This window comes from Vicugna pacos, chromosome 17 (genome assembly GCF_048564905.1).
Source record: "Vicugna pacos chromosome 17, VicPac4, whole genome shotgun sequence".
NCBI classification, from domain to species: domain Eukaryota; kingdom Metazoa; phylum Chordata; class Mammalia; order Artiodactyla; family Camelidae; genus Vicugna; species Vicugna pacos.
The window spans coordinates 19,359,713-19,373,375 of NC_133003.1; the positions used below are offsets into that span (position 1 = coordinate 19,359,713).

The following is a 13,663-nucleotide window of genomic DNA, read 5'->3' on the forward strand; positions in this document are numbered from 1 at the left end:
ATATGTAGCAGTTTTATTATGGTAATTTAAGTGAAATATTGATTTTTTTTAAGTTCTCAGTTTTAATTTCTACTACAGTAAATAAAAGTCATCCACTTTTGTGGACAAAAACTCTTTGGTGTCTGCAATTATACATAGAGGATAAAAATCCCTGAGACTTAAAACCACTGATCTAGGGCAGACCAATTTTAATTTATTTTAAACTCTAATTTCCACCAATCAGTTCCACCTTAATGACCCAGGGTAAATTAACTATTTTTCTGAGCCTCACTTTCCTTATGAACATGAATAAAATGATGCACATAGAGCAGGTAGCACATAAGGGCAACTCAATATTACCCTTATTTAACACTGTCGTATACTCAGGGTGCCCAACTCCACCCTCAGTGATGTTAAATCGGTGGCTTGAACTCAGCCATGGAGACAGTCTTTACACCAGGGAAATTGGGTATAAGCAAACACTACATATCAGTGACTTTTTGAATTTTTTTCCTTGTGGATTGTTAAACATTTACCAGCACACTTCTGCTACCTACAGGCCATGAATGTACAGGTAACGTGTGCATCTCTCTAATCTTAAATCTGCAAGGGCAAAAGGGATCTGACAACATAACAGATTTTGCATCTGAGCCCACAAACTTTTGGTTTGGGCAGAAATTAGTTTTTATTTAAATGCCCGCCCTTTGCACAGCTAGCTGGGGCTCAATTCCCTATTTGTAAGTAACTTCCTCACGTTCAAGATGCACCAGCTCACAAGACGACCACCAGCCCAGTTCTCTTCATGGAGGGAGGTGCAGGCCTTGCCCCACTGCCATCGTGGGTGGCCTCTGGTTCATGCCACACAAACAGAAGTGCAAACCATGGGTTTCTGCCTTGGGCCCGGCATCTTGTACCCAGTTCCTACTTCCCTTTTCTTGACTTTTCAGTCTCGTTACAGTCTTCCTTTTCCCTTTGTGGGTTTCTTTTTTTTTCTTTTGAGGCGGGGTGGGGTGGTGGTATGTTGTTCTGTTTTTTGGCCTTCATTTTTGATGTTTACTCCCTGCCAAGAACCCTCTGGCAGTTTCTCTGTCATTGAAATGCATGGTCAAAGTTTTATCTGATAATCTTCTGTCCTTTTACCCTTTTAGACCAGACCCACCCAAGGCCACTGAAGACAACAAGGGGGTGCATCCACGAAGCAATGCATCATCTGTGGCTTCTGACCGGCCTCCTCTGTCCTGTGTTTAACTCTCCCAGCATTTCCTCCTTTTGTGCACGCCCACCACCACTGAGTGCCCCTACTCTCTCCTCCAGCACTTCCCCCATCACTGCTGTGCAGACAGTGCTCCTTTCCCATCTTTAATTCCTATTTGAGCATCCTTTCCTCTTTCTGATGCTTCCACCCATGCCTGTTCCATGACGTCTCTCTAGAGGGGACCCTTCAAAGGACCCTACAAAGGCCTTTACAAACATGGTCATTTTGGGGCCTCCAACAGGCTGGATAAACTTGAGGCCAATTGAGCCTCCTAACTTTGGGGTTTTAGTTTTCAGTGGTCTTGTTTAAACAGGACACTTGAGAGGGACAGAGCTCCGATCCTTCTCCCACAAGCTCAAAGGGGAAGGTCTGTCAGTAGAGCCCACTGAGGGTCTGACTGCTAAACAAATTCCCACACGAAGAAAAGACAGAGTCAGGCGGCTGCCCCTCCTGGAGTTGTGCACAGGGTAGAAAGGACCATGGCTCCACATTTCAAGGGCCATGATCTGGTCCTCCCGAATGAGACCTTGGACCCTGGCAAAGGCTTCCTCCAGGGCCTAACACTGCAGATTCCTCCTGGGACTGAGAGTATCCAGATAGTCAGGGCCTCCCAGGCTGTCCCACCCTCTGGGGGATGGGGTTTGGAAGTCTCCAGTTCAAAAGGCCAGTATCTGAATTCTTGTTTTGGAACAGTGACACAAGAAGAAGCAGGACCATGTGCCACATGCCACCACCAGTTCAAATCAGCACAGCAGTTAAAGCTCCACTCCCTATGGCCCAAGGCTGTGGCATGGCCAGGGCATTCCTGGATGGGTAAGGTGGAGGTAAGGGGATAGGGATTTCACAAGGACAGATGGACGTCCGGCCAAATTGGGCACATGAGAGACTGAGCATTATAATCTGGGATGTTATGGGTTAGAGGACTGACAAAGCCTGGTTGTGTTACTTTCTCTTATCTAATTTGTTTCCCTCTCGCTGCTGCCCTGTCATCCAAAGCCCCCAATCAGGCAGACTTAGGCCTCCCTTGAAGGGTCTGCTCCTTCTTCTGGGCCCTGCCTCAGAGATCTGGTACCCCAGGGCCTGGGTTTAACCTTTGACCTCACAAATGGCCAGGCCCACTGTTCCCCTCCCTTTGTCCAAGTAACAGGCAATGGCAGTGTCTCACAGTGAGCAACAATCATCCCAGCACATCAGACCTGGGTTTGAATCATGGCTTCATCAGATGCCATGTTTTTTCTTTACCATGTGCTTGAGCCTCAGTTTCCCCATCTGTAAAACAGGGACAATACTACGTCCTTCTCAGAATTGTTGCAAGAATTAAATGTGATTTACGATGTGCCTCGCGCTTGGTAGGTATTCAGCTGATAGGAGCTATGTAGCTATGTATTTTTTCAACCCAAGCCTCAATCAAAGTGGCAAACATGCCTTGAGTGTCTCCTACGTGCAGAAAGGCTGTCCAAGAAGCCCCTTCCTCCTGCTCCCGTGCTGAAAAGGGGAAGGAGGAAGTATCTCAAGGAAGAGCTCTAAAAACTTCCCCTCCAGAGCCAGCCTGAATTAGCATTTATGATCTTGAAGGCCCAGTTTTAAAACTCTCTGTCTCTGAATTTATATATACACTAAGATGCACTATTTTATTATATAATGTAACCTGTATTACGTATTTTCCCTCCAACTCGACTGTCAGCTTCTTGGCTGCTGAACCCATGGCCAGCCCCTCTTTGTGCGTTTTCTACAGTGCCCAGCACTGAGCTGTATGCATGAGAGGTGGCTGATATGAAAACTTGTTCACTTAGTTTAATGCCTTTATGTGTGTGTGTGTGACCACAGGTGAGACTATAGCTTGATATTTTTTTATTCAGAATGATACTGTCGTGTATCTGCTTCAATAATTTATTTCCCCTTTTCATCCTGCCTCAGTTCCAGGGAATGAGAAATCTTCCTGCTCCTGAGAAAGGAATGAGAGGTGAAGGGATAAATGAGAAAGACATTTTGTATCCTATGGCTGGCCTAGAATCCGGGCAGGGGCAGGCACTGTGCTGGGGCAAGTCTGAGATACTGAGGGAGGTACTGGAGAATGGTCGGAAACTTAAGCCTAGAGATGTCTGCAAATAGAATCACCATCAAGAACGACTGGGGATGCCAGGAGCTGGGTAGAAAAAAGCAGAAGTGTCTATAGCCAGACATAGGTCAGAGATACCTCTCTTGGATAAGGGACTCATACACAGAAAAGATTAAAAACTCCTATAAGTCAATACGAAAATGACAACCTAGTTATTTTTAGATAGGTGAAAAATTTGATTAAGCACAGCACAGAAGGTGATATCCAAACGACCAACACATACTAGAAAAGGTGATCAATTTCACTAGTCATGTGAGACGTGCAAATTAAAACCACAATGAGACAGCAGCACATACCAACCAGAATAGCTAAAGTGAAAAAGAAAAAAGAAAAATTGCTAAGAACAAATAATACCAAATGTCAGGGAAAATGTAGATCAACTAGAACTCTCATACACTGCTGGTGGAATCATAAATTGGTACAATCACTTAGAAACTCAGAAATTCTATCCAAGAGAAAGTATATATGAACCCAAAAGATATGCATAAGAATCTTATGCTAGTAAATCTGCTAGTAAATTTATTCATAATAGTCTCAAGCTAAAAATCCCAAATTCCTATCAATAATAAAATGGGTAAATTGTGGTATTGTCATGCATGAAACAGTATACAACAATATAAAAGAACAGTCTTCTACTACTACTACAGACAGTGTGACTCCACTTATACTGAATCCAAGAACAGTCAAAACTAATCTATAGTGAGAAACAAAACAGTGATTAGTTCTATGGATACCCTATGTATACTGAGTGGGGGTTACATGGGTATATATATATGCAAAAACCTAAGACTGGGGTCCTTAAGGCATTTTACATGCTACATTCACATGTACACAAACATGCTACATTTCAATTTAAAATTTTTAACTTTTTTTGAGATAAATTGTCCAAAAATATGATTGCTGGGTTGTACTGTAAGCATGTGTTTTTAGTTTTATAAGAAACTGCCATACTCTTTTTCCAGAGTGGCTCCATATTTTATATACCCAACAGCAACATATAAGTGGTTTGGTTTCTCCCTGTCCTCGCCAGCATTTGGTTTATCACTATTTTTTATTTCAGTCATTCTGACAGGTGTGTAGTAATATCTCATGGTAGTTTTAATTTGCATTTTCCCAATGGCTAATGATACTGAACATGTCATCATGTGCTTAGCTGCCATCTGTATGTCCTCTTCAGTGAAATGTCTGTTTGTGTCTTAGCCCATTTTTTAATCAGATTTTTTTTGTCTTTGAACTATGAAAGTGCTTTATATTTTAGATACAAATATGTTATTGGCTATGTTGTTTACAAATGTTTTGTCTCAGTCTGTAGCATGTGTTTTCATCTGCTTAATAGTCTTTCACAGAGAGAGGTTTTCAATTTTGATGAAGCCAAATTTATCAATTTTTCTTTTTACAGATGGTATTTTTGGCATCAAGTCTAAGAACTCTTTGCCAAATTCTAGATTCCAAAGATTTGTCCTTTTTTATCTTCTAAAATTTTATAGTTTTACATTTTACAATTAAGTCTGTGTTAAATTTTGAATTAGTTTTTGTGTAAGATATGAAGTTTAGGTTTTATAATATTTATATATATTTTTTATTTTCCGCCTATGGATAATTAATTGCTCCTGCACCATTTGTTGAAAAGGCTATCTTGTTCTTCTGTTGAACAGCACCACGCCTTTGTCAAAAAGCAGTTGGGTAGATTAGTGAGTCTACTCCTACATTCTCTATTTTGCTCCATTCATCTACGTGTCTATCCCTCTGCCGAAACCATTACTGGATTACTGTAGCCATGTGGCAAGTCCCGAAATCAGATAAAATGATTCCTCTTACTTTATTCTTCTTTTTCAAGATTATTTTACCTGTTCCAAGTCCTGGGACTTGTCATATAAATTTAAGAACAATAAACCTGTCTATATCTACCAAAAAAAACTTTGATAGGATTTTGACATAAATTGTTTTAAACCTATAGATCAATTTGCGGAAAACTTAACATCTTTTACACACTGAGTCTTCCAACTAATGAGCATAGTATATCTCTCTACATTTATTTTGGTCTTCTTTGGTTTATTTCATTTTGCAGTTTTCAGCATACAAGTCTTGTACATGTTTTGTTAGATTTATACCTAAGTATAATCTAAAAGATTTTTGGAGGAATTATAAATAGTATTGTGTTTTTAATCTTGGAGTCCAAGTGTTTATTGATACATAAAAATGGGATTGATTTTTTTTTTCAGCAACCTAGCTGAATTCATCAGTTCTAAGAGTTTTTTGGTGGATCCCTTGGGATTTTTCTATGTAGACAACAGTGCCATCCTCAAATAGGGACAGTCTTATTTTCTCCTTTCCAATCTGTATGCCTTTTATTTTGTTTTCTTCCTCATTGCACTGGCTAGGACTTATGGTTAGGACATCTTTTTGCCTTGCTTCTGATCTTGGAGGAAAGCATTCTTCTTTCATCGTTAAATATGATGCTATCTCAAGGCAATCTGTAGATGCTGTTTATCAAGTCATCATAGTTTGCTGAGTGTTTTTACCATAAGTGGGTGAAATATTTTGTCAAATGTTTTCTCTGTGTTTATAATCAACAAATTGGTCCATTTCTTTTAAACTGTTGCATTTACGAGCATAAAGTTGTTCACAGTATTCTCTTATTATCCCTTTTAGTGGCTGAAGAATCTGTAGTGATATCCCTTGTTTCATTCCTGACATTGCTGAATTGCTGATTTGTGTGTGTGTCTCTCACTGTCTCTCAGGTCTTGCTAGAGATTCACCTCTCATTAATGACTTTCTGAAGAATCAGCTTTTTGTTTCATTACTTTTGTCTGTTATTTCTGTTTTCAATTTTATTAGCTTACATTCTTATCTTGTTTTTCCTTTCTGCTTAATTTGGGTTTATTTTGCCCTTTCTCTAGCTTCCTGAGGAAGAAACTTAGATTATCAATTTGAGCCTGTTCTTCTTTCCTAATGTAAGCATCTAGTGTTGCATATTTTCCTCTCAGAACTGCCTTAGCCACACCCCACATATCTTGATGTATTATATTTTTGTTCTCATTTAGTTCTGAGTCTATTTTATTTTCCTTTGAGACTTCCTCTTTGACCTATGGATTATTTAGAAATGTGTTTTGAATTTTTCACATGTTTAGAAATGTTCATTATCTTTCTGTTTTTAATTTTTAATTGATTGCATTTTGGTGTGAGAACATATTTGGTATAATTTGAAGTTAAAAAGAATTTCTAGGCCCTGGATATGGTTTATCTTGGTGAATGTTTCATGACCACTAGAAAATACTTACTAGTTGTGAAGGTATTGGGATCCTATATTAATTCCCTTCCTGGCCAGAATACTTAAGAGAAGTCTTTTTCATGAGCAAACCTGTACTGATATAGGAAGGTTACATTCCACACTAAACAGCAACCCATCCTGAAATGCTGCTGAACTTTCTCTCTTCTTTTCCTAAATCCTTTCTCACCTGCTGCCCCCTTGATCAGTGTCTTCCTTTCTGCCTTCTGGCTCCACAAAGCCTTTCTAATCTCCCTGGTGCCAGCTTCATCTTTCTTCCCAGATCTCACACCACACCCACTCCTCATCCCAATCTCTTTTCTTACCTAGAGAAGTAATTTTCTCTCTCAGATTAAAAAAGGTGTCTCTTCCCTGCACCCCTGCCATTATCTCATTAAGAATTTTCTTTTGTGATCTGCTTTCCTTCGAATGCAGAGGGAATGATAAAAGCAAATAACTTTCTCCCTTTCCTAGGGCTAAGTTTAACCCCACCCTTATATCTGTGGTGCAGGTGTCTGCTTGGCCATCTGCTCTGCGGCCTGAGTTGCAGGAAGCTTTTTCTCTAGTCCTTCTAGAATCTCTCAGTAACAACAGATTCTTGATATTCTTGATGTCCTGGGTTATGCTGAAATATGCTGCTGATAATTCATAGTGCTCACGGAAGTGGAAAATGCTGTAATTGATTTGTTCTGCCTCAAGCTAACAGCAGAAGCTTAGGAATCAAGAAAGATGTGGACACAAATTTATTCCCTGCCATTTGATAGCCATTTGGCAACCACGGTGGGTCATATAATCTTGCATTGCTTTAATCCTCATTTGGAAATTGGACACTGATAGAATTGTGAGGATAAATGTGATAAAGCACTTGGTATGAAACTCCTCAAAAGATGGTAGTTATTCTTACTGTTTGTTATTTCATTGTTATATTGTTGCTGTTATCCACAATAATGGCATTATAGGTCAGTATCTCTTGCATCTTCCTCTTTTGGGCTTTTCCTTTTCTGATCAGATAGCTATATGCATACCTGTGAGCATTAGTAATTTCTAAACACAGAGACAGACTACATTTCTAGCTTCTCTTGCATTTTTATGTTGTTATAGGACTGAGTTCTAGCCAATGGAATGTGGACAGGAATGATGTGAATGATTTCTAGGCCAGCTAATAAAACCCTTCCACAAGCATTCCTTCATGTTCTTTTCACTTCCTTTTGGGTGATGCAGCTGTATACATTTTGATCTTGAATGCCAAGTGATATCAGACTCACAGTATGTAGGTGCCAAGGTCCCTGAATTAATGGCTGGAGACAGACTGCCGCCAATTAATAATACTGATTAGATGTACTGGATCAAGAAATATACTTCTACATGTTTAAGCTCATTATGCATTTTGGAGTTTGTGTACTAGCATTTTCTTAACTAATATAGAAATTGGTAACTTGAAGTGATGCCACAAAAAAACCTAAAATATATAGTATTGGCTTAATGTTCAGGCAGTAGTCTGCAAAGAAATTGATCTTAAGAACTGGAAAGATTTGGTTGCTTGGAGTTGGGAGCAGAGGGATGGATGGATTTCAAAGAAGCACAAGGATCTCTCGGAAGTAATGGAGACATTCGTATCTTGATTATGCGATTCGTTTCCCAAATGTATACAGCTATTGAAATTCATCAAATTCGAGACATTAAATGGATAGAGTTTATTGTCCAAAAATTATATCTTAGCAAGTTGTTGAAAAAAATCCAACTCCCATCTATTTTAAACTCCCTATCTTATAAGTATCAGGCTCCGATCCCGAGGTGAGGATTCATGTGTTAGTGATTTATTGAGTGAGTACTCTCAGAAGAAGCCAGCAAGGGAGTGAGAAAGCAGGACAAGGAGGGAGGAAGCAGCAGAAGTGTGGTCTCAGGTAGAGTTTCCCCTCGGGGAGCCTCCACCTGATCCCGAGGAGGGCTCTGGAGCATGAGCCTCAGAGTGCCCTGCCTCAAGACAAAGAAGTAGGAGGGATTCCTTCTGGCTCTGTGCACATGAGGGCAAAATGGCTCCCGTAGCCTGAGAATAGTCCTCCACAGAGAGTCACAGGTGCAGCTAGCTAGAAGCAAAAGAACACAGAAACTAGGGGAGGAGGTGCACAGAAACAAGAAAGGGACTCAAGCAGAGCTCCGGCAACATCCATTGCACCGTCCTAGAAGGAGGACTCTTTCCTTATTATATAATGAAGTGTAATATGTGCATTTTCTTATGATTTTTTTTATAATGTGGAATTAAAGCAAAGGTGTTCTGACATGATAATCTGCTGGACGTTAGGCATGGATCACTGGAGTGGGGTGAAGTTCCAACACCACCCCTCCTGCCACATCCACAGACCCCCCTGGGGGGCAGCAGTCACAGCGGTCAGGGGAGGGAGCTGGAATCAGATAGAGGTGGGTTCCAGGACAAGCCCCGTCATTTTCTGATGGTGTGATCTTGGGCTGTTGCTTAACCTGCTTGCCTTAGTTCCTCCTCTGAGAAATGGTAAAAAACAAACTCACTTTCCTCACAGGGTCACTGAGAGGTTTAAAGAGACAAAGCATATAAAGCTCTCAGCAGATGCCTGGTGTGAAGTGTGACACAAGTGCTCAGGAAAAGCTGTTTTTATTATTAAACAATAATTTCTCTGCCTGCCCCCAGCCAACTTCCCCGCCTTCCACAGCAGCCTCCACCCCGTCACTCCTGGTCACCATCTGAGTCCACTGATGCCATCTGGCATTCAGCACTACATACCTTTCCTCCAACCCCCATGCTGGCTCTTTTATCTCTTCCAAAACAGAAACTCTGGCACATTTTAAAATTTATTCAGGATTTTCATTGCTCAGAACAGAGGTTTGAAACATTTAAAAAGTACCCAGATTAGAAATATCAGAAGAGGAAAGTATAAAAAAAAATCCCTTTTAAAATGACATCAAAAAACAAAACAAAACAAAACAAAACACACAAACCCAAAACAAAAAACTTAAGAATAAATCTAACCAAGGAGATGAAAGATTTATATGCTGAAAACTATAAAACATTGGTAAAGGAAATTAAAGATGATTTAAAGAACTGGGAAGGTATCCCATGCTCTTGGATTGGAAGAATTAATATTGTTAAAATGCCCGTACTACCCAAAGCAATCTACATATTTAACGTGATCCCTATCAAATTATCAAGGACATTTTTCACAGGACTAGAACAAATAACCCTAAAATTTACAAGGAATCACAGAAGACTCAGAACCCAATCCTGAGGAAAAAGAACAAAGCTGGAGACATAACCCTCCTAGACTTCAGACAAATACTATAAAGCTATGGCAATCGAAACAGCATGGTATTGGTTACCATCTGCATCAGACATATGAATCAATGGAATAGGATACAGATCCCAGAAATAAACCCACAGACCTATGGTCAATTAATCTTCAACAAAGGAGGCAAGAACATATAGTGGAGAAAAGACAATCTCTTTGGCAAGTGGTGTTGGGAAATTTGGACAGCCACACGTAAATCAATGAAGTTAGAACACTCCCTCACACTATACACAAAAATAAACTCAAAACGGCTTAAAGACTGTAACATAAGACAGGACACCACAAATCTCCTAGAAGAGAACATAGGCAAAACATTCTCTAACATAAACCATAGCAGTGTTTTCCTAGGTCAGGCTACTGAGGCAATAGAAATAAAAGGAAAAATAAGCAAATGGGATCTAATTAAACTTATAATCTTTTTTTTTTTGCTTATTCATATTATTCTATAGTTTTTTTTAATTTTTTAAAACTTTTTTATTGAGTTATAGTCATTTTACAATGTTGTGTCAAATTCCAGTGTAGAGCACAATTTTTCAGTTACACATGAACATACATATATTCATTGTCACATTTGTTTTTTGCTGTGAGCTACCACAAGATCTTGTATATATTTCCCTGTGCTATACAGTATAATCTTGTTTATCTATTCTACATTTTGAAATCCCAGTCTGTCCCTTCCCACCCCCCGCCCCCTTGGCAACCACAAGTTTGTATTGTATGTCTATGAGTCTGTTTCTGTTTTGTATTTATGTTGTTGTTGTTGTTGTTGTTGTTGTTTTTAGATTCCACATATGAGCGATCTCATATGGTATTTTTCTTCCTCTTTAATTAAACTTATAATCTTTTGCACAGCAAAGGAAACCACGAAAAAACCAAAAAGACAACCTATGGATTGGGAGAAAATATTTGCAAATGATGTGACTGACAAGGGCTTAATTTCCAGAATATACAAACAGCTCATACAACTCAATAACAAAAAACCCCAAAAAACCCAATCAAAAAATGGGCAGAAGACCTAAACAGTTCTCTAATGAAGACACATAGGTAAACAGGCAGATGAAAAGATGTCCAATATCACTAATTATCAGAGAAATGCGAATCAAAACCACAATGAGGTATCACCTCACACCAGTCAGAATGGCCATCATTAAAAAGTCCACAAATGAAAAACCTGGCTAAGGTGTGGAGAAAAGGGAACCCTCCTACACTGTTGGTGGGAATGTACATCGGTGTAGCCACTATGTAGAACAGTATGGAGATTACTCAAAAAACAAAATAGACTCACCATATGATCTAGCAATCCCTCTCCAGGGCATATATCTGGAGGAAACTCTAATTCAAAAAGATACATGCAGCCCTGTGTTCATAGCAGCACTATTTACAATAGCCAAGACATAGAAGCAACCTACATGTCCATCAACAGATGATTGGATAAAGAAGTTGTGAGATATAGATAATGGATAGATAGATAGACAGACAGACAGACAGATAATGGAATACTACTCAGCCATAAAAAAGAATGAAATAATGCCATTTGCAGCAACATGGATAGACCTAGAGATTATTATACTAAGTGAAGTAAGTCAGAGAAAGACAAACATCTTATATCACTTACAGGTGGAATCTTAAAAAAATGACACAAATCAACTTATTTACAAAACACAAAGAGACTCACAAACATAGAAAACAAACTTCTGGTTACCAGGGGGAAAGGAGTAGGGAAGGATAAATTAGGAGTTCGGGATCTACAGATACAAACTACAATATATAAAAATAGATAAACAACAAGGTCCTACTGTATAGCACAGGGAACTATATTCAATATCTTGCAGTAACCTATAATGAAGAAGAAAATGAAAAGGAATATATAATTATATATTATATATTTAATACATATATATATATATATATATATATATATAAAGCTGAATCACTATGCTGTAAACCAGAAACTAACACAACTTTGGAAATCAACTATACTTCAATTAAATTTTTTTTTAATATAAATAAGTACCCAGATTAATCTTGGAGGTGGGATGCAAAACAATACCCCATAGAAAAACCATCCACTCCTCTCCACCTGGAGTTACACTTCTAGGGGTCCTAGGGGTCCTTCTAGCCACTGGGGTTTACAGAAGCCTCCAAAACACCATATTACTTAGCTGTGAACAAAGCAGAAATTAAATTCTCTCATTTGGTAGACACATTTCTGGCTGCCATTTGGAAAAAGGGAAGAGATTAGTTTAAAAATCTATTATCTCTCCATCCCTCATATCTACTGTTCTTCTTGTCTATGTATCCATTCTCTCTTTCTCTCCTCTCTTACATTTCCAAGGGTCCATCTCATAGTTTGAGATACTGTGGAAGAAAGGTTCACTTATTCTACTGGACAGATATTATGCAAATCTTCCCTGTTTACCAGAGTTGCACTGTATTTGCACTTGATTATGATAAGAGGTACTTCCCATACCTTGGGGAGAAAACTGTATTTTCTGCATCACTTCTAAAATCATTATTCACTTTTTTCTTCATCATTGTGTTTATTTACTAATTTTGATACTAGATTTTTTTATATTGACATAAAAGAATAAAAAAAGCAAAACGAAACACACAGAGTAGTTAGATCAACAACAGCAACAACCCAGTTTCTCATAGAAATGGCCTAAAGGGACCTGGGGTCTATTTTGAAGCTAGTTTGAATATGCAGGTTGTGTTAGTCCAGAACTCTGAAAAGCAGACACCCAGCAGGTTTTACAACTTTATTAGAGGAGGCACCTGTGAGGGAAAATATGAGAGCATGTCAGGCCCCAGGTGAAGTAGGGAGCAAGGGAAGGATGGCGGAAGACTCCAGCCTGTTGTGTAGACTAAGGGGAGTTTGGCATGGCCAGTGGGGAACCTCGAGCTAAAGCTGCCCATCAGAGGAGGCCATGTCTCCCAGGAATGGACCTGCTGCAGATTCCGGGCCTGGCTGGGGCAGGGGCAGTGCCAGCTGTGGGAGTCATGGCCTCTGGGCAAGCAGAGCTTCGATTTCAAAGCCCAGCAGCGGGCGTGGTCAACTGCACACCCTGCAGTTGGAGGTGTGCTAGGTGCATGCTCAGGGCCATCCTCTGGGTGGTTTCCTGCATACTCGGTTTAATTTGAGATTTGAGTTGGAGGCCAGTGCTGCAGCTGGACTCTGCTTTTCTGTTTAAATCTTGGATGCACTACCTTTCCAAATAATACAGCTTCCACATGATCATTCTGATCTGTCTTATAGGAGAGTCTGTGACAGGGGAGATTTCTTTTTGTAAAGGCTTGCGTCTGTTGATTTGGAAGCTTTACAGAAGGGCAATGTGCTGTCCACGGAGGGAACTCTGAAACACACGTGACCACCAAGTGCCAGAAGCAGGCCCTGCTAACTGCATGATCCCTTCCATTAACTCCACTGAGAAGATGTTAGTAAGAGGAAGTAAATGGCTGAAGTCCACTTTTCTGCTGCAGGACCCTGCACCCAGGAGCTGGTGACTTAAGACGGAGGTAATTAAAAGAAGCCACATACTTCTCCCTGCCGCTCTAGCAAACACTTCCTTTCACATTTTGAGGTCATAATTGACGAGCTCTCCCACAAGAAATTTCTGGCCCTTTCATAGCTTCTCAGTATTCCTTTGTTTGTTTGTTTCCTTCTCAGATGCTCCTACATTTCTAAGTTGTCTTCTGTTTGGTTTGTTGTTGTCACTGTTTTG

The 13,663-nt window shown here is 39.7% G+C and overlaps 1 protein-coding gene across 2 annotated transcripts in view; it reads left to right on the top strand.

Moving 5' to 3' along the window:
* Window positions 1–13,663, top strand: part of CCR3 (C-C motif chemokine receptor 3) — a 119,946-nt gene that overhangs the window by 90,888 nt on the left and 15,395 nt on the right. The window contains exon 1 of one of the 2 annotated variants that reach the window (XM_072941124.1): window positions 13,273–13,457. The exons of the other annotated variant lie outside the window; for it this stretch is intronic. The gene's annotated coding sequence lies outside the window, so the exon portion shown is untranslated. Of the gene's footprint in view, window positions 1–13,272; window positions 13,458–13,663 lie in introns of those variants that run through there. 2 annotated transcript variants of the gene reach the window in all.